This window comes from Neoarius graeffei, chromosome 19 (genome assembly GCF_027579695.1).
Source record: "Neoarius graeffei isolate fNeoGra1 chromosome 19, fNeoGra1.pri, whole genome shotgun sequence".
NCBI lineage: Eukaryota > Metazoa > Chordata > Actinopteri > Siluriformes > Ariidae > Neoarius > Neoarius graeffei.
This window is the reverse complement of record NC_083587.1, coordinates 32654024-32672762: the sequence shown is the minus strand read 5'-3', so window position 1 is coordinate 32672762 and position 18739 is coordinate 32654024. Positions and strand designations below refer to the sequence as shown.

General features: G+C 41.0%; 1 protein-coding gene across 1 annotated transcript in view; it reads right to left on the bottom strand.

Moving 5' to 3' along the window:
• Positions 1 to 18739, bottom strand: part of sema5a (sema domain, seven thrombospondin repeats (type 1 and type 1-like), transmembrane domain (TM) and short cytoplasmic domain, (semaphorin) 5A) — a 535180-nt gene that overhangs the window by 173062 nt on the left and 343379 nt on the right. The window lies entirely within an intron of this gene.

The following is an 18739-nucleotide window of genomic DNA, read 5'->3' as shown; positions in this document are numbered from 1 at the left end:
GCGTAAAACTGTGCCAAATCTAAATTGCGGATTGAAAGATCCACTGTGGCGACCCCTAACTGGGAGCAGCCAAAAGAAGAAGAAGAAGAATTAGCATGGCTTATGTTAGCTATCTGCCTAACATGCTAAGTGGATAGTATTTCTGACAGGATTCTTAAATCTCTTCTTCAGTTTATAATCTTTACTACTAATATTATACATCAATCACAAACTAATCAGCACTCTGATAAGACTTTTGAGCTATAGCCCAGATAGCACATATCCGGCAGCCCGCTAGCAACAGTGAGTGGCAAACAGATTTGGTGGTCCATTATCAGACCACCAGTGGCTTGCGGGTGGCAGGACATGCGAGAGTAACGAGATCTCGTAATTATAAAAGCCATGCTCATTTCCAGCCGTTTGGCGTCACGTGGTTTACCATTATGCACAGCAGGGTTCTAGGCATCGATTTCTTTACAAAACTTAAGTACAGGTAGGTTAAAACTATTTTATTCTCTTGTAATAAATAAATAAATAAATAAATAACTGCATCCTTTTTTCCCCCTTTATCGACTTGCTGACGTTGACCTGACAAAGGCCCGCTGGTCATACCTCTGATGGGCTACCATCACAGCCGATGGTGGGCCAATGTTGGGCCGATGTAGGTGTGCTATCTGGGATACACCGCAACCCTGCTATAATGAATGCTTACAATGCTTACAATGCTTACAATTTCACATATAACGAACTACAACTGTGGTCAGAAGTTTACATAAAGTGACATGAATGTCATCTTGGATATGAATGTCATGGCAATATTTAGGCTTTCAGTAATTTCTTTGAACTGTTATTTTTCTGTGGCAGAAAGTACATCATACATCTTTATTTAAAAAAAACACTAGGATTTGGTGCACAAGTTTTAATTTTCTTTGGGTTTTCTGAAATCAACACAGGGTCAAAATTATACATACAGGGTCAAAAATTTACATACGCGCACTTAGATTATTAATTCAGAGGTGTTGAAACTTCCAAAATGTCTCCAAGATTTATCCTAGGTGACATTCATGGCACTGTATGTAAACTTCTGACCACAACTGTAAGTTTGTGTCCCTTGCCTTTAGTGGCAATGAGTTGGAGTGTTCAAAAAAAAAAAAAATCACCGAGCCATGTGCTCCTCTTCTCACCAGAGACAAACAATAAGTCATTAAGTGTGCAGTCAATTTAACAATACATGTTAATGCCAGGGTGGCACGGTGGTGTAGTGGTTAGCACTGTCGCCTCACAGCAAGAAGGTCTGGGTTCGAGCCCCGTGGCCGGCGAGGGCCTTTCTGTGCGGAGTTTGCATGTTCTCCCCGTGTCTGCGTGGGTTTCCTCCGGGTGCTCCGGTTTCCCCCACAGTCCAAAGACATGCAGGTTAGGTTAACTGGTGACTCTAAATTGACCGTAGGTATGAATGTGAGTGTGAATGGTTGTTTGTGTCTATGTGTCAGCCCTGTGATGACCTGGCGACTTGTCCAGGGTGTACCCCGCCTTTTGCCCGTAGTCAGCTGGGATAGGCTCCAGCTTGCCTGCGACCCTGTAGAACAGGATAAAGCGGCTAGAGATAATGAGATGAGATGAGATGTTAATGCCATAAAACAAAGGGCCTCGCTTAGGTGTCAACCACTAACAATTATCGAGAATGGTGATCAAAGGATTGATAAAAGGACAAAATGACTACTGATATAATTGGTGATTTGCACCAAATGAATGAACTGAATGCTGAAGATTTAGAAAAGGTAACACGTCAATGGATGGACACTGACAATGATACACCGGTAACCTCCATCATTTCCATGACAGATGAAGAAATCATCACCTCGATTCATGATCCATTCATGATCCTGAACTCAGTCAGTGAACTGCGATAGTGACTCGGAAGGAGAAATTTATAATAAGGAGAATGTGCCTAAAATTAAAGCAGTCCAGGATTACAAGTTTCTTTGGTAAGTAAAACAGTTGGGACACTAGTATCATACTTTCACTACCTGAAAGTTTACAATATTCATGTCACTTTTATGACATTGTGTCACATGCATACACAATGGCTCGCCTCAAACTGCTACTCATGTGCATGCTGCACTCAAGCTCATGAGGACTAATTGCTGTGCACCTGTTCCTGATCAGAGCACAATCACAGCGCATGATTATAAGGACTCTGAAAACACACAGACTTTGCAAAGTATACACGCTGCACCTTGTGTCTCTGTATCCCCCTTCTGGTTTTTACTTTGTTTTGTATATTTGGATTCTGCCTTTTGTTCCTGCCTTGGCTATTCTGTCTGTGCCTCGCATGACCCTTGTCTGTTTCCTCACTCTGCTTTCGCATTACATTTTGGATCTGTTTGCCTGCCTTTTTTGTAAATAAACATTTTTTTTCTGCAATTACATCCATCTATTTGTCTCCTTTACATGACACATATAAAAGAGTGACATATTTCCTTTACTTTGTAAATTAAAGCGAATTAAGCATACAGTAAATGCAAATTAACTCTCTGGGGTCTGAAGGTATTTTCTGGCACTCTAATGACTTTGGCATGCATTGATTTTGTCAATGTCAACAAATCTAAGCAGTATTTTCAAAGTCATATGACTTTTTGTATTCAGCACAAGTTCAGCTACAATAATATCTGCATAGTATGCATGTCATGATTGTACTTAAAAAAATAAGAGATAAATGAAGATGTTGTAAAAAGCAGCTTTAGAACTGTGTTGGAATGTGTGAAAAAATCAATCTGCTCCATTGATTTGGACAATTAACTGGCCATAAAAAAATAATAAATTATGTGCTATTGTTTTGGGATAAAGGCTTGACAGTGGGAGGGATATTCAATGAGAAGTGTAAAAAATTTTCCATTCCATTCAATGAGAGGAGTGAAAACCCCTCCCACTGTCAACTCTTAATCCCATCAGGTCAAGTAATCAAAACGGTTCGACACAATGGAAAAATTATTTTTTCCACACATTCCAACATAGTTCTAAAACTGCTTTTTACACCAGCTTTGCTGATCGGCTATTTGACTTAATTTTGGTATTTGACTCTTTTCAGTGTGTTTTGAAATTAACTTTTGTGCTATTTTACTCAGTTCAGAGCCACAAACAACTCTGTGACACAATTACTCTATAATTTTGCTCCCACTCCAACTCCAAATTTTACTCTCTAAACTCAAAATAGAGCAAAATTAACTATTTTTAAGGAAAATACTTTGAACTCTGGAACAATTGCTCAGTCATTTTTCCTGTGCATGCACTACAGTGCACGCATATCAACCAATCTGCTCATAATAAATAGAAGAAATATTTACACTTACTCAAGCTGCTCTTTGGCTGGATCAAGTCAAAGTAAAAAAAAAAAAAGGCACCACTCATCATCAATGTCGCAGTTCTCAAGATTGAATTGAATTGCTGTTCTGAATCATGAATTGAATCATGAATTGAATCATGAATTGATTTGCTGTCCTGAATCATCCGAAGTTCATAAAATATGCATGCCATCTCACAACAAGTTTTACCTCCAAATAGCCTAAACTTTGGCTGACAGATTTTATCCTGCTTAAGGTGGGCATTGTCACTGTGAAAGAGAGACCAATTGAAACCAAAAGAGAGAAAGTGATTATCATGCTGTTACCATGTGAATAGTCTTTTATGAATGTGTAAGTGGGCGCTCAGTGCTCCGACTCCGGTGTGACTGAGTGAGGTGACAAGTTTTATGTTTCATCTAATTTGGGTAATTAAAAAAATCTAATATCATTTGGCAGTGGGCACATAGGAAAGTGTAAAGTATAAATTTTCTGTCAATATGTTTATCATGCTTGTATGATAAAAACTCGTTAAGATATTGATCTAAATACATGACCTACTCATTTTGAATCTGCCAAGCTTTGCTGGCGAAGCACTCGACCCCAGAGGGTTAAATACAGTTAGTCTTGTTTCACATAAGAGTGAGTATTTGGTGTGACAAGTGGGTCAATTTCAATATGACAGACTTTTCGTTATAACAAACTATTTGGATGTCCCCCAAGGAGTTTGTTATAACAGGGTTGCAGTGTGTTCATAAATGTTCATAATCAGCAGTACTAATACTAGCTATCTATCTGTCACATCTGCACTGGAGTCTGCTCTGGACTCTGTTTCCCAGAATCACCACAGCATACAAACATGGCCACCATGGACTATGAATCCTGACAGGTCTCACATTCAAGTGTGCCGGACTTTCACCTACAGACACCTGTTGTTCACAATCACGGTCGCACACAACTTGCGGACTTTGCGCATGCACGCGCGCACACACACACACACACACACACACACAGTGAAGTATTTGCTCAGTGTACCTGGCATACCAAGCCTTTTATTATAGCTAGCTGTCTGGATCTTCTGTGTTTGAATGCAGAGGTCCTCATCAAGCTAGCATGTCAGGATGATGAAGTCTCCCTTGACTCACTGATTGACATGGCCATCTGTCTTGACCACCTACTCCAGAACCACAAACAGCACCTCTATCTCTCCAGTTCTATTCACCTGAGCCCAAACAGATCAGGAGGCAGGAACACACATGCTTCTACTCAACTACCAAGAGAACGAATGCCTGCATCATCATAAACCTCTGCACAAAGTCACAATCTGTTTCTTTTGCTACAATCATTGATAATTCATGCACAAATGATCTTCTTCACCCATCCAGTGTGTTCTGGGTTGGGTCCCTTTCATAGGGTTTCTTAGCTAAGTAAGTGCAGCCGGCTAGCCACTCCTCTGCTGCACTGCTTTTGGTCATGGACAATTTAGAGTAAGCAATTAGCCTAACTGCATGTCTTTGGACTATAGGGGGAATCGGAGCACCCTGAGGAAACCCACACAGACACAGGGAGAACATGCAAACTCCACACAGAAAAGCCCCTGCTGGCCACTGAGCTCGAACCCAGAAACTTCTTGCTGTAAGGCGACAGTGCTAACCACTACACCACCATGCTACCCCATGTGCAGATCACACACTCAGAAAATATCTCTGTCCTTCCAGTCTTGATCAACTCTGGAGCTGCAGCCAATTTCATTGTTCACACCACTGCTATCCAGCTTGGACTTCCACTTCAACCACTGCAACATCCACTCTCTATCAGCACCATCACTGGAGGACCCGTCAGAACTGGAACAATGACCCTCAGCATGGTCCTTATTTAAATACACATCAGTGCATTACATCAAGAATCCATCTCCCCGCTAGTCACTGTCAGCCCCAAACATCTCACCCTGGGCCTACCATGCATGCAGCTCCATAACCCACACATTTCATGGGCAGAAAAGGAAATCACAGAGTGGTCTGAGTATTGTTTCTAGCACTGTTTGCAGGTCCCCAACCTTGCCAAAGCGTCCACCACTGTGGAGAACTCGGATCAACACCCCTAAATTCTCATCCTGGAAAAATATCATGAATTCAGAGATTATTTTAGTAAAACTAAAGCAAGCAGCTTCCCTCCTCATTGCCTGTATGACTGCGCCATTGATCTGCTCCCAGGGGCCATGTCCCTGTACAGCTGAGTATATCCTTTATCCCTCGCTGAGCAATGATCCATGGAGAAGTATGTGCAGGAAGCACTTTGTCAGGGCTACATCTGCCTGTTCACCTCACCAGCCTTGGCCAGATGCTTCTTCTTGGAACAAAAGGGGGAGGGCTGTGTCCATGCATTGATTACCAGGGATGAACTTGGATACCAGTTAAGTACCTTTATTTTTTGCCAATAGTCCCATCTGCACTCAAGCAGCTACAATCCGCCAGAGTGTTTACCAAGCTTGACCTGCACAGTGTTTACAACCTTGTGCATATCAGACCAGGTGATGAGTGGAAAACGGCCTTTAGCACCACCACTAGCTACTACGAATACTCAGTGATGCCGTATGAGCTCTCTTGCACGCCATCGGTATTCCGGAGTCTCATTAGTGATGTGCTGGGGGGCATGCTGGGACAGTTGGTAATTGCACACAACACACACACACACACACACACACACACACACACACACTGAAGTATTTGCTCAGTTTCCCTAGTGCTTGAAATACCAAGTACAACCCCGATTCCAAAAAAGTTGGGACAAAGTACAAATTGTAAATAAAAACGGAATGCAATGATGTAGAAGTTTCGAAATTCCATATTTTATTCAGAACAGAACACAGATGACATATCAAATGTTTAAACTGAGAAAATGTATCATTTAAAGAGAAAAATTAGGTGATTTTAAATTTCATGACAACAACACATCTCAAAAAAGTTGGGACAAGGCCATGTTTACCACTGTGAGACATCCCCTTTTCTCTTTACAACAGTCTGTAAACGTCTGGGGACTGAGGAGACAAGTTGCTCAAGTTTAGGGATAGGAATGTTAACCCATTCTTGTCTAATGTAGGATTCTAGTTGCTCAACTGTCTTAGGTCTTTTTTGTCGTATCTTCCGTTTTATGATGCGCCAAATGTTTTCTATGGGTGAAAGATCTGGACTCCAGGCTGGCCAGTTCAGTACCCGGACCCTTCTTCTACACAGCCATGATGCTGTAATTAATGCAGTATGTGGTTTGGCATTGTCATGTTGGAAAATGCAAGGTCTTCCCTGGAAGAGACGTAGTCTGGATGGGAGCATATGTTGCTCTAGAACCTGGATCTACCTTTCAGCATTGATGGTGTCTTTCCAGATGTGTAAGCTGCCCATGCCACACGCACTAATGCAACCCCATACCATCAGAGATGCAGGCTTCTGAACTGAATGCTGATAACAACTTGGGTCGTCCTTCTCCTCTTTAGTCCGAATGACACAGCATCCCTGATTTCCATAAAGAACTTCAAATTTTGATTCGTCTGACCACAGAAGTTTTCCACTTTGCCACAGTCCATTTTAAATGAGCCTTGGCCCAGAGAAGACGTCTGCGCTTCTGGATCATGTTTAGATACGGCTTCTTCTTTGAACTATAGAGTTTTAGCTGGCAACGGCGGATGGCACGGTGAACTGTGTTCACAGATAATGTTCTCTGGAAATATTCCTGAGCCCATTTTGTGATTTCCAATACAGAAGCATGCCTGTATGTGATGCAGTGCCATCTAAGGGCCCGAAGATCACAGGCACCCAGTATGGTTTTCCGGCCTTGACCCTTACGCACAGAGATTCTTCCAGATTCTCTGAATCTTTTGATGATATTATGCACTGTAGATGATGATATGTTCAAACTCTTTGCAATTTTACACTGTCAAACTCCTTTCTGATATTGCTCCACTATTTGTCGGCGCAGAATTAGGGGGATTGGTGATCCTCTTCCCATCTTTACTTCTGAGAGCCGCTGCCACTCCAAGATGCTCTTTTTATACCCAGTCATGTTAATGACCTATTGCCAATTGACCTAATGAGTTGCAATTTGGTCCTCCAGCTGTTCCTTTTTTGTACCTTTAACTTTTCCAGCCTCTTATTGCCCCTGTCCCAACTTTTTTGAGATGTGTTGCTGTCATGAAATTTCAAATGAGCCAATATTTGGCATGAAATTTCAAAATGTCTCACTTTCGACATTTGATATGTTGTCTATGTTCTATTGTGAATACAATATCAGTTTTTGAGATTTGTAAATTATTGCATTCCATTTTTATTTACAATTTGTACTTTGTCCCAACTTTTTTGGAATCGGGGATGTAAGTTATTATAGTTCTTCTGGTTTCTTAAACTTTTACTATATTCCTGTTTTGAATGTTTTGGATAATCTCTATCACTGTTTGCAGATTACCTGACCCATGCTTGTGTCTGTTTGGCTATTATTTATTAAAAGAACTGAAACCACATTTAATGAGTGGGAAATGGTCTTTAGCACCATCTCTGGTCATTATGAATATTCTGTGATGTTGTATGGGCTCTCTTGCGCATCCTCAGTATTCCAGAGTCTCATTAATAATTTGCGAAGACAAAAATTCTGGGATAGTTCATAATAGCTTACATTGACAATATCTTCATTTACTCCACTTCCATGGAAAGTCACGTTGAACATGTTAAAAAGGTCCTGGCCTAGCTCTTGGAGAATCAACAATATGTGAATTGGGAGAAGTGTGAGTCCCATGTGCCCACTATCTCATTCCTGGGCTATATTATTAATCAGGTGGACATTACCAAGGACCCAGCCAAAGTAACAGCAATGATTGAGTGGCCAACCCTCTGAACCATGAAGGACCTGCAGTGCCTCCTGGGTTTTGGAAATTTTTATTGTTGATTCATAAGAGGTTTTAGTTCTACTGCCATACCCCTCAGTAGAGGAGGCATTTTAGAGATTAAAAACAGCCTTCACCATGGCACTCATACTATGACATTCAGACCCTTCGTAGTGGAGGTCGATGCTTATGAATTGGGGGTTGGGTGCTATGTTGTCACAACGCTTCATAGAAAAACCCAAATTAGATCTCTGATCTCACTGTTTGCAGATTGCCTGACCCATACCTGTGTTTTGGATACAATTTCTGAATATTGTCTTGGAAGTGTCTGCCTGGTTATTGTTTATTAAAAGAACTGAAACCACTTTTGCATCCATGTCTGGTCAAGAAACATGAAGCTAAAATGTTTACCTGATGACACAGTATTTTTAAATAATAAAGGTTGTGTTTGTGTGTTTGTGAGTGTGTGTCCTCAGCTATAGTGATCTTATTCACTCAGGCCAAGTATTTTGGATCAGTGTTTTGTTCTGTGTCCGAGACAGTGCATTTGACCCATCTCACCGCTGAGCTACACGGCTGAATGGATATAGCTTCAGTCAGCATTTCTCATTGTCATGCACACTTGGATATGTGTGCATACAGAGGACAGCAAACACACACCCACAGTCTCACACACCGATTTCTCCTCTAAGCAGTGGAGATTAGAAGAACAAACTTGGAACCGAGCCTGGAGGCACAACGTCAAACACGATGAGGGCTCACTGCTGGCCGAGACCATAAGCTAAAAGAATATGGATAGTGTGATTAACAAATATGTATATAAATGCAATGCTAAAACAATTTATGTTTGAAAAAGGACAGACGAGGGCAGCATGGTGGCAATTCCTGGGTTCCTGGTTTGATCCTGAGCTGAGTTTACTCTGGTTTCTTCTCACTTCACAAAACATAACAGTCGCTGGCTCAGTGATACTAAATTGCCTCTATGTATGAATGAGTCGGTAAATGGTGGTGACCCATTCAGGGTGCATTCCAACCTCATGGCCAGTGTTCCCAGGGATAAACTCTGGCTCCACTGTGACCCCAACCAGTCTAAAGTGGTTACTGAAGATGAATGAATGAAAAAATGAAGATTGATAAATTGATAATAATCAAATATACCAGGCACTGAGAGGCTCCAGTTGAAATTATGGATTCTCTGAGGTGACTGGTATAGTACTAGTTTGTGAGGGGTGCAGCCCTGAATAAAATAGTACTACAGACCTGCCAACCTTTACGCATTTTGCGTAGCAGATACGCATTTAGACATCAAACTACGCTGCTACGATTTAACACTTCAAAATACGCAAAAAGCCATTGATGGCTTGGAGTTCAAAGATCTTTAATATTCCGGTTCAACTGTCTGTGCATTTGCGCACTAGGCAACTCATCTATGGGTGTAACCGCATTGACCAGCAACCTGTAGAGAAAAGATGACTTCGACCAATCACAGTGCGAGTTTTAAACTCTTCAAATAGGCCTAAGCTATGACACTAAGTGGAGAGCCGAGGAGCCGTCAAAACGAAAGTAACGAAATTGATTTTCATCCCTCTCGGTCGATCTTCATACTGTGCCTGGTTTTACAAGGGAGGACGGCGCTAAACACCGTTTTGAAGGTAAATGGGCAGGGCAAGGGTATTGTGAATAAAGCAAGAACAACTGTCCTAACGTCATAGTTCAAAGCACAGTGTTCCGCCTTATCTGAAGGAAATATTTGTTCCAGCTTGTTTTGATATTTGACCCAGGCTTCTCAATCCAAAAAATATTGCATATCCTAAAGTGAAAATATAGTAGCCTACTGACGATTCCATCCAGTCAACCAATAGACGCGTTAAAATCTTCTGAACTAGGCTACTCGTGCATGTGAGATTCAATGAGCAGTGCACAAAGTGTTTTCACGTAAGTGCGTGTGGTGAATGATGTGTGTTTGTGTATGTGCGTGCCTTGCAGTTAATAATACACATGACGTCAGATGAGGATGCTGCCAGAGAGAGAGAGAGAGAGAGAGGGAAGCAAATCTAAAAAGAAGCGAGTCTATGCCCCTCAGAAGTTCCTAACGAAGTATCAAGATCAATGGCCATGCCTCCGCCCCTCTAAACTGCCTAATCATGCGTTTTGCACAGTGTGCAATTATGATTTTGACATTAGCCATCAAGGAAATACAGGTAATAATATTGCTAACATAGAAATGCTTGCATTTATATACATAGGCCATTATTTTTTCCAAATTAGGCCAGGTCAGTGAATATGAATATTATAAAGGCTATGTTATTGGATAGGCCAGAGTAGCCTATAATTTATTTTCAGTAAATTTTTCTGTAAGTGTTATCAGTTTGCATTTACTAAATATTAATATTGAAAAAAATATATATTTATATAGGGCGGCACGGTGGTGTAGTGGTTAGCGCTGTCGCCTCACAGCAAGAAGGTCCTGGGTTCGAGCCCCGGGGCCGGCGAGGGCCTTTCTGTGCGGAGTTTGCATGTTCTCCCCGTGTCCGCGTGGGTTTCCTCCGGGTGCTCCGGTTTCCCCCACAGTCCAAAGACATGCAGGTTAGGTTAACTGGTGACTCTAAATTGACCGTAGGTGTGAATGTGAGTGTGAATGGTTGTCTGTGTCTATGTGTCAGCCCTGTGATGACCTGGCGACTTGTCCAGGGTGTACCCCGCCTTTCGCCCGTAGTCAGCTGGGATAGGCTCCAGCTTGCCTGCGACCCTGTAGAAGGATAAAGCGGCTAGCGATAATGAATGAATGAATGAATGAATATATTTATATAGGTACTCTGGAATATTCACTTTCGATGTTTAGTGTAGCCTAGTTCGATGTTTAGTGTAGCCTAGTTCGATGTTTAGTGTAGCCTAGTTCAAAGTGTAGCAAGGAGCAACAGAATCTCTTTTACGGTCAAAACTAAATTTATGAAAAAAGGATTTTGTGTGTGTGTGTGTGTGTGTGTGTGTGTATTTTGCAGACTGCCGGCATCTGTTTTAAAAGACATAGGCTATAGCCCTTTGGTTTTTCTGTTATCTATACAATATAATGCTACCGGTAAATGTCAAAAGGGACATAGCATGCTATTTGGGATTCTTTGTTGTTTTATAATTCCCAATGTATTTAAGACACAATATGCCAAAGGCAGTACATTTATCCCTTATCTTTAAGTTTAAGTTCTGTATAAAGGGCATATTTTTCGGGCACAGTTGCCTTGTGCCAAATGTCTTGGTGAAGGCATTGGAAATATATTCATGCCTTTTCATTAAAAGAGTTCTTGTTTTCTCCATAGTCTACTTGTATGTTGAATAACTAGATATGGTGGTGAGTGGGAACTCTGTGCTTAGTAATACATTGTTCACATGCTCACTCATTACAATCAATACTGATCAGCAAATGTGCCTGACCTCACGCCGTGCTGCGCTGCACCGCCGCGATAAGTTGCTACTCAAAATTTTTTTCCAAGGTTGGCAGGTATGGTACTATGCCAGTCACCGAAGAGAATCCATAATTACCAGTCCCTCTCAGTGCATGGTATATTTGATTTATACCCCTCATCAAAAAATGTCAAATTAAAATTGTTAAGATTGAATCTCGGCATAAATTCACTGGAGGCAATCATGTTTGTTGTTTGTCAGCGCAACCATCGACCTGCGCATGTGCAATGTACCATGCTATCACCTGCCTCGCTAGGCATGAGCATGATACATAGATCTACACACACAGAAATGCTCGCAGAGCCACAGCTGTGACTCGAGTCGGCCATACATCTTGAAATTGTGACGTCAGTTCACGGCATATCCAGGATATACCATGACTGACTCATGCTATACCCATTTTTTTCTAATTTTTGATGTCACGAGATACATTGCTTAAATCAGTTGTGGAACTATTTTATGTCACGTGAGCCATCCTTGGTCAATCCCTGCACAGGAATTTTTTGATAAAGGATATAAAATCATATATTTAGACAGGTCTGTAGATGTAGTAAAGACAAATGTTTGGAAATACTTCACTGAAAAGACTGTTGAAGAAGCAAGTCAGGCTTTTCATGAAGCTGAAGAGATGAGCCAGACCCCAAAAGACAGCAAAGCTTTATCAAGGCTACTCTTAACACTTTAATTTGTTTAACCAAGTCTTGAATTGATTTAATGAATTTTCTAGTTTTTGTATCTTTTCGATTACTTGGAACCTGGAATCGATTACTTGGAATTACTGTGGAAATTTATAAACATAAAAATGAAAAGATGTTTCTTGGTTTCTGTTTTCATTTCATCATATGTTTTTCCATCAATCTTTACCAGTATAAGTGCAAACAGAGTGCTTTTATTGACTGAGCAGTCGGGACAATAGCACATAACACATAGAGGAGAGTACTAATGCATTAATAGAGTCAGTGTCTGGTGTAAAGTGGCAAAGAGATAACAAAAATGAATGCTGTATGTTACAAACTGGTATGTGAAAAGGATATTCAGATACATTTCAGCTTTACAACATATTTTAAACAAGAAATCTCAGTCTCAAACTTAAATAACGAATTTGTGTTTGTTCACTTATCGATAAAACAGCAGTAATCTTTGCACCATACTGTGTTTGTGTACAACCCCGATTCCAAAAAAGTTGGGACAAAGTACAAATTGTACGTAAATAAAAATGGAATGCAATAATTTACAAATCTCAAAAACTGATATTGTATTCACAATGGAACATAGACAACATATCAAATGTCGAAAGTGAGACATTTTGAAATTTCATGCCAAATATTGGCTCATTTGAAATTTCATGACAGCAACACATCTCAAAAAAGTTGGAACAGGGGCAATAAGAGGCTGGAAAAGTTAAAGGTACAAAAAAGGAACAGCTGGAGGACCAAATTGCAACTCATTAGGTCAATTGGCAATAGGTCATTAACATGACTGGGTATAAAAAGAGCATCTTGGAGTGGCAGCGGCTCTCAGAAGTAAAGATGGGAAGAGGATCACCAATCCCCCTAATTCTGCGCTGACAAATAGTGGAGCAATATCAGAAAGGAGTTCGACAGTGTAAAATTGCAAAGAGTTTGAACATACGGTATCATCATCTACAGTGCATAATATCATCAAAAGATTCAGAGAATCTGGAAGAATCTCTGTGCGTAAGGGTCAAGGCCGGAAAACCATACTGGGTGCCCGTGATCTTCGGGCCCTTAGATGGCACTGCATCACATACAGGCATGCTTCTGTATTGGAAATCACAAAATGGGTTCAGGAATATTTCCAGAGAACATTATCTGTGAACACAATTCACCGTGCCATCCGCCGTTGCCAGCTAAAACTCGATAGTTCAAAGAAGAAGCCATATCTAAACATGATCCGGAAGCGCAGACGTCTTCTCTGGGCCAAGGCTCATTTAAAATGGACTGTGGCAAAGTGGAAAACTGTTCTGTGGTCAGACGAATCAAAATTTGAAGTTCTTTATGGAAATCAGGGATGCCGTGTCATTCAGACTAAAGAGGAGAAGGACGACCCAAGTTGTTATCAGCGCTCAGTTCAGAAGCCTGCATCTCTGATGGTATGGGGTTGCATTAGTGCGTGTGGCATGGGCAGCTTACACATCTGGAAAGACACCATCAATGCTGAAAGGTAGATCCAGGTTCTAGAGCAACATATGCTCCCATCCAGACGACGTCTCTTTCAGGGAAGACCTTGCATTTTCCAACATGACAATGCCAAACCACATACTGCATCAATTACAGCATCATGGCTGCGTAGAAGAAGGGTCCGGGTACTGAACTGGCCAGCCTGCAGTCAAGATCTTTCACCCACAGAAAACATTTGGTGCATCATAAAATGGAAGATACGACACAAAAGACCTAAGACAGTTGAGCAACTAGAATCCTACATTAGACAAGAATGGGTTAACATTCCTATCCCTAAACTTGAGCAACTTGTCTCCTCAGTCCCCAGATGTTTACAGACTGTTGTAAAGAGAAAAGGGGATGTCTCACAGTGGTAAACATGGCCTTGTCCCAACTTTTTTGAGATGTGTTGTTGTCATGAAATTTAAAATCACCTAATTTTTCTCTTTAAATGATACATTTTCTCAGTTTAAACATTTGATATGTCATCTATGTTCTATTCTGAATAAACTATGGAATTTTGAAACTTCCACATCATTGCATTCCGTTTTTATTTACAATTTGTACTTTGTCCCAACTTTTTTGGAATCGGGGTTGTACATGTACACTCGATAGGCACTTTATTTGGAACATTCATGAAATTATCCAATCAGCCAGTCATGTGGCAGCAGGACAATGAATCAGTTCATGCAGATGCAAGAACTATTGCTAATGTTCACATCAATCATCAGAATGGGGAACAATGCAATCTCCATGACTCTGATCGTGGCATGGTTGTTGATTCTAGGTGGGTTTTTTACAGGGATGTTCATGCACACAAGTTTACACAGAATTGTGCAAAACAAACAAAAAGAAAAAAAAAACATGGTGTGCAGCAGTTTTGTGGGTGGAAGCTCCTTGTTGCTGAGAGAGGTCAGAGGACATTGGCCAGACTAGTTCAAACTGCGAGGAAGGCTATGAAAGGTAAAATAACCACTCTTTACAACCATTGGGAGCAGAAAAGCACCTCAGAACAGGTCAAAACTTGAGGCTGATTATCTGCAATTGCAGAAGACTATATCGGGAAGACTGATGGTGACTTGTCCAGGGTGTACCCCGCCTTTCGCCCGTAGTCAGCTGGGATAGGCTCCAGCTTGCCTGCGACCCTGTAGAACAGGATAAAGCGGCTACAGATAACGAGATGAGATGATGAACAACCTGGTCTGTCATCAACAACATGAATTTATAAATCCAATTTGCTTTGTCTCAACAGTTCAGCTTGCTGCTGATGGTATAATGGTGTGTGGAAAGATTTGTTGGTATGCATTGGACTCTGTAACACCAGTCAGTTGTCTTTTGAATGCCATAAGCCATCTTGAGCATCATTGATGATCATGTGCGTCCTTTTATCACCACCTTTTAGACATTTGATCATGAATACTTCAAGTACAATAATGCACCATGTTACAAAGCACAGTCTCAAACTGGTTCTGTGAACATGACCACGAGTTCAAGGCCTCCCCAGTCACCAGATTGGAATTGAAAAGACCTTTTTTGAATGTTGTAGAACGAAGGTTTTGCAGCATGAATGTACAGCTGGCAAATCTCCAACCAGAATCAAAAAGGAATGTTCCTAACACTTTGTGGAATCTATGCCATGAAGATGAGACTGCTGTGAGAGCACCATAGCCAACATTAGTATGCTGTTCCTAAGAAAGTGGGCTATGTAATTTTCAGTAGTGTTTTTAAGTTTTGGCTGGATGTTTACCTAAATCTAATGAACCTGCTCAAAAATTCTCTTTTGATATATGAGCAACTTTGATACAAGCATTACTTTGAAAACTGATAGTTTGAAATTAGGAAATTCTCTCAAATATCAGTATGGGGTAGAAAGTTTTAACAGCCCCTGCTGACTCCAATGCTGAAACTGCTAAATTAGATCTTCTGCTTGATTTTTTTGGAGTTTTTTTTTTAATGTACATGGCACATTTTATTACTTGTCTAAAATACTAATAGTAAAGGTTTCACATGGCTGCATTTAGTAGCTTCTGAACCTCTTAAAATGGCCAGTCTAATTTCACTAACATTGAACATGTGATATTTTTTTTAAACTATGGCAGTATATGGTGATTTTAATCATGAACATGATTTTATTAATAATTATTAACTGCACCCCATATATAATTATATAAATTATAACATTTGCTTTAAAACAAGATTATTATCAAAAATCTTTTTTTTTAAATATACAGTCCTGTGCAAAAGTCTTATGCACATGTAAAGAAATGCTGTAGACCAAAAATGGCTTTAAAATAATGAAATCAAATGTTTCAACATTAGAAAAAATACTATAAACAGCAGTAAGCCATAATAAATGAAACAAAGTCAATATTTGGCGTGAAACGACCCATCCGTCCATCCATTATTCATAACCGCTTATCCCATGCAGGATTGCGGGCAAGCTGGAGCCTATCCCAGCTGACTATGGGCGAGAGGCGGGGTACACCCTGGACAAGTCGCCAGATCATTACAAGGCTGACACATAGACAAACAATCATTCACACTCACATTCACACCTACAGTCAATCAGTGCATTTACATGCACATAGAGAAAATCGAATTTCTGCCGTTGCTTGACTGAAATCGAAGTTCTAAATGGCATGGAAACACCTTAGCTTGGCTGAAATTGAACCGAACTCGATTTCTCGTAATCGAGCTACACGACCTAGATTATGGGATTTTTGCCGAGCTACTTAGTGCATGTAAACCCTATCGAGCTACGGAGTCGAGCTACTTACTTCAGCACTGCCCCTTCCGGAAGTGACGAGTAACGAGACCACAAGCGGGAAACACAACAGCCTCGGTCGAAAAAACAAACAAACCAGCCTCGGTTGGCATGACACTTCACCTTAGCCGCCACTTTATTAGGAACACTTCTGTTCATACATACAAACTACAAACACTCTTCTTGTGAACACGGAACTGATAACTTTGTTTATACTCTTGAATAGCTCTTCTTCATGACGACAACCGGAAGTGTACCAACACAATGGGGCGTGTAGCGCCGCCTGTGGCTCGGGTGCACAGTGTACCTCACACAATAGCTCGATTTCCTTGTGTGCATGTAGGATTGGATTTCTCTGGCACCCCTGCTGGGACCCTTAGCTCGATTACCGACAGTAGCTCGATTTGGATGTGCATGTAAACGTACTGAGAGTAGAGCCACCAATTAGCTTAACCTGCATGTCTTTGGACTGTGGGGGAAACCGGAGCACCTGGAGGAAACCCCACGTGGACACGGGGAGAACATGCAAACTCCACACAGAAAGGCCCCTGTTGGCCACTGGGCTCGAACCCAGGACCATCTTACTGTGAGGCGACAGTGCTAACCACTACACCACCGTGCCACCCTGTGAGATGACCCTTTGTTATTAAAAAAATATATATATATCTCGTGTGTGTGTATATATATATATATATATATATATATATATATATATATATATATCGTGTGCATATATATATATATATATATATATATATATATATCGTGTGTATGTATGTGTATATATATATATATATATATATATATATATATATATATATATACACACACACACACAGAGAGAGAGAGAGGAGTCTCAGGTACAGTGAGTGCAGTTTTATAAGGAAATGAGCTGTAGGTTTTACTGAGCATCTTGCAGAACCAGCCACAGTTCTTCTGGACACTTTGACTGTCACACTTGCTTCTTAAAACCCAGTAGCCTTCATTATGTTTTCTTTTTTCATCTGAAAAGTGGTCGCTTATGTAATATGCTGCTCAGATACAAACATTTTTTTCTGTAACATTTAATTTTGTGCTGGAAAACGAATGTTTGAACTGTAAAATGTTTTTGTACTGACTCGATAATGTAGAAGTCATAAAATAACAAAATAAAATAAAGTTTGTATGAAAAAAATAAGAGAAAGCTACATTGTGTGTTTGTAGACCTGGAGAAGGCATACGATAGAGTGCCGAGAGATGCGTTATGGTATTGTATGAGAAAGTGTGGAGTGAATGAGAAGTATATCAGAGTGGTGCAAGACATGTATGAGAACAGTGAAACAGCAGTGAGGTGTGCAGTTGGAATGACTGAATGGTTCATGATGAAGGTGGGACTCCATCAAGGATCTGCCTTGAGTCCTTTCTTGTTTGCTGTAGTGATAGATAGCTTGATGGACGAAGTGAGGCAAGAGTCACCATGGAACATGATGTTTGTGGATGATATTGCGCTATGTGATGAAAGTAGAGCTGGGTTTGGAGAGATGGAGGTATGCATTGGAACGAAGAGGAATGAAGGTGAGCAGTAGCAAAACAGAATACTTGTGCATCAGTGAGAATGGGGATGAGAGTGTAGTGAAGATGCAAGGAGTAGACGTAAAGAAAGTTGGTGAATTCAAGTACCTGGGGTCAACTGTGCAGGAAAATGGGCGCTGCGATAGTGAGGTGAGAAAGAGAGTGCAGGCAGGGTGGAGCAGTTGGAGAAGGATTTCAGGAGTCATTTGTGATAGGAAAGTCCCAGCAAGAGTGAAAGGTAAGATGTATAAGACAGTAGTGAGACCAGCTGTGATGTATGGATTGGAGACCCTTAACGAAGAGACAGGGGGCAAAGTCGGAGGTGGCGGAGTTGAGGATGTTAAGGTTTGTGATGGAAGTGATGAGGTTGGACAGGATAAGGAACGGGCACATCAGAGGGACAGCACATGTGGAGAGCTTGGGAATTAAGCTAAGAGAGATGAGACTGAGATGGTCTGGGCACATCCTGAGAAGAGATGCAGAGCATGTTGGAAGGAGAATGTTGAGGATGGAGCTGCCAGGTACACGAAAACGAGGAAGGCCATAGAGGAGATACATGGATGTGGTGAGAGAGGACATGAAAGTGGCAGGTGTGGTA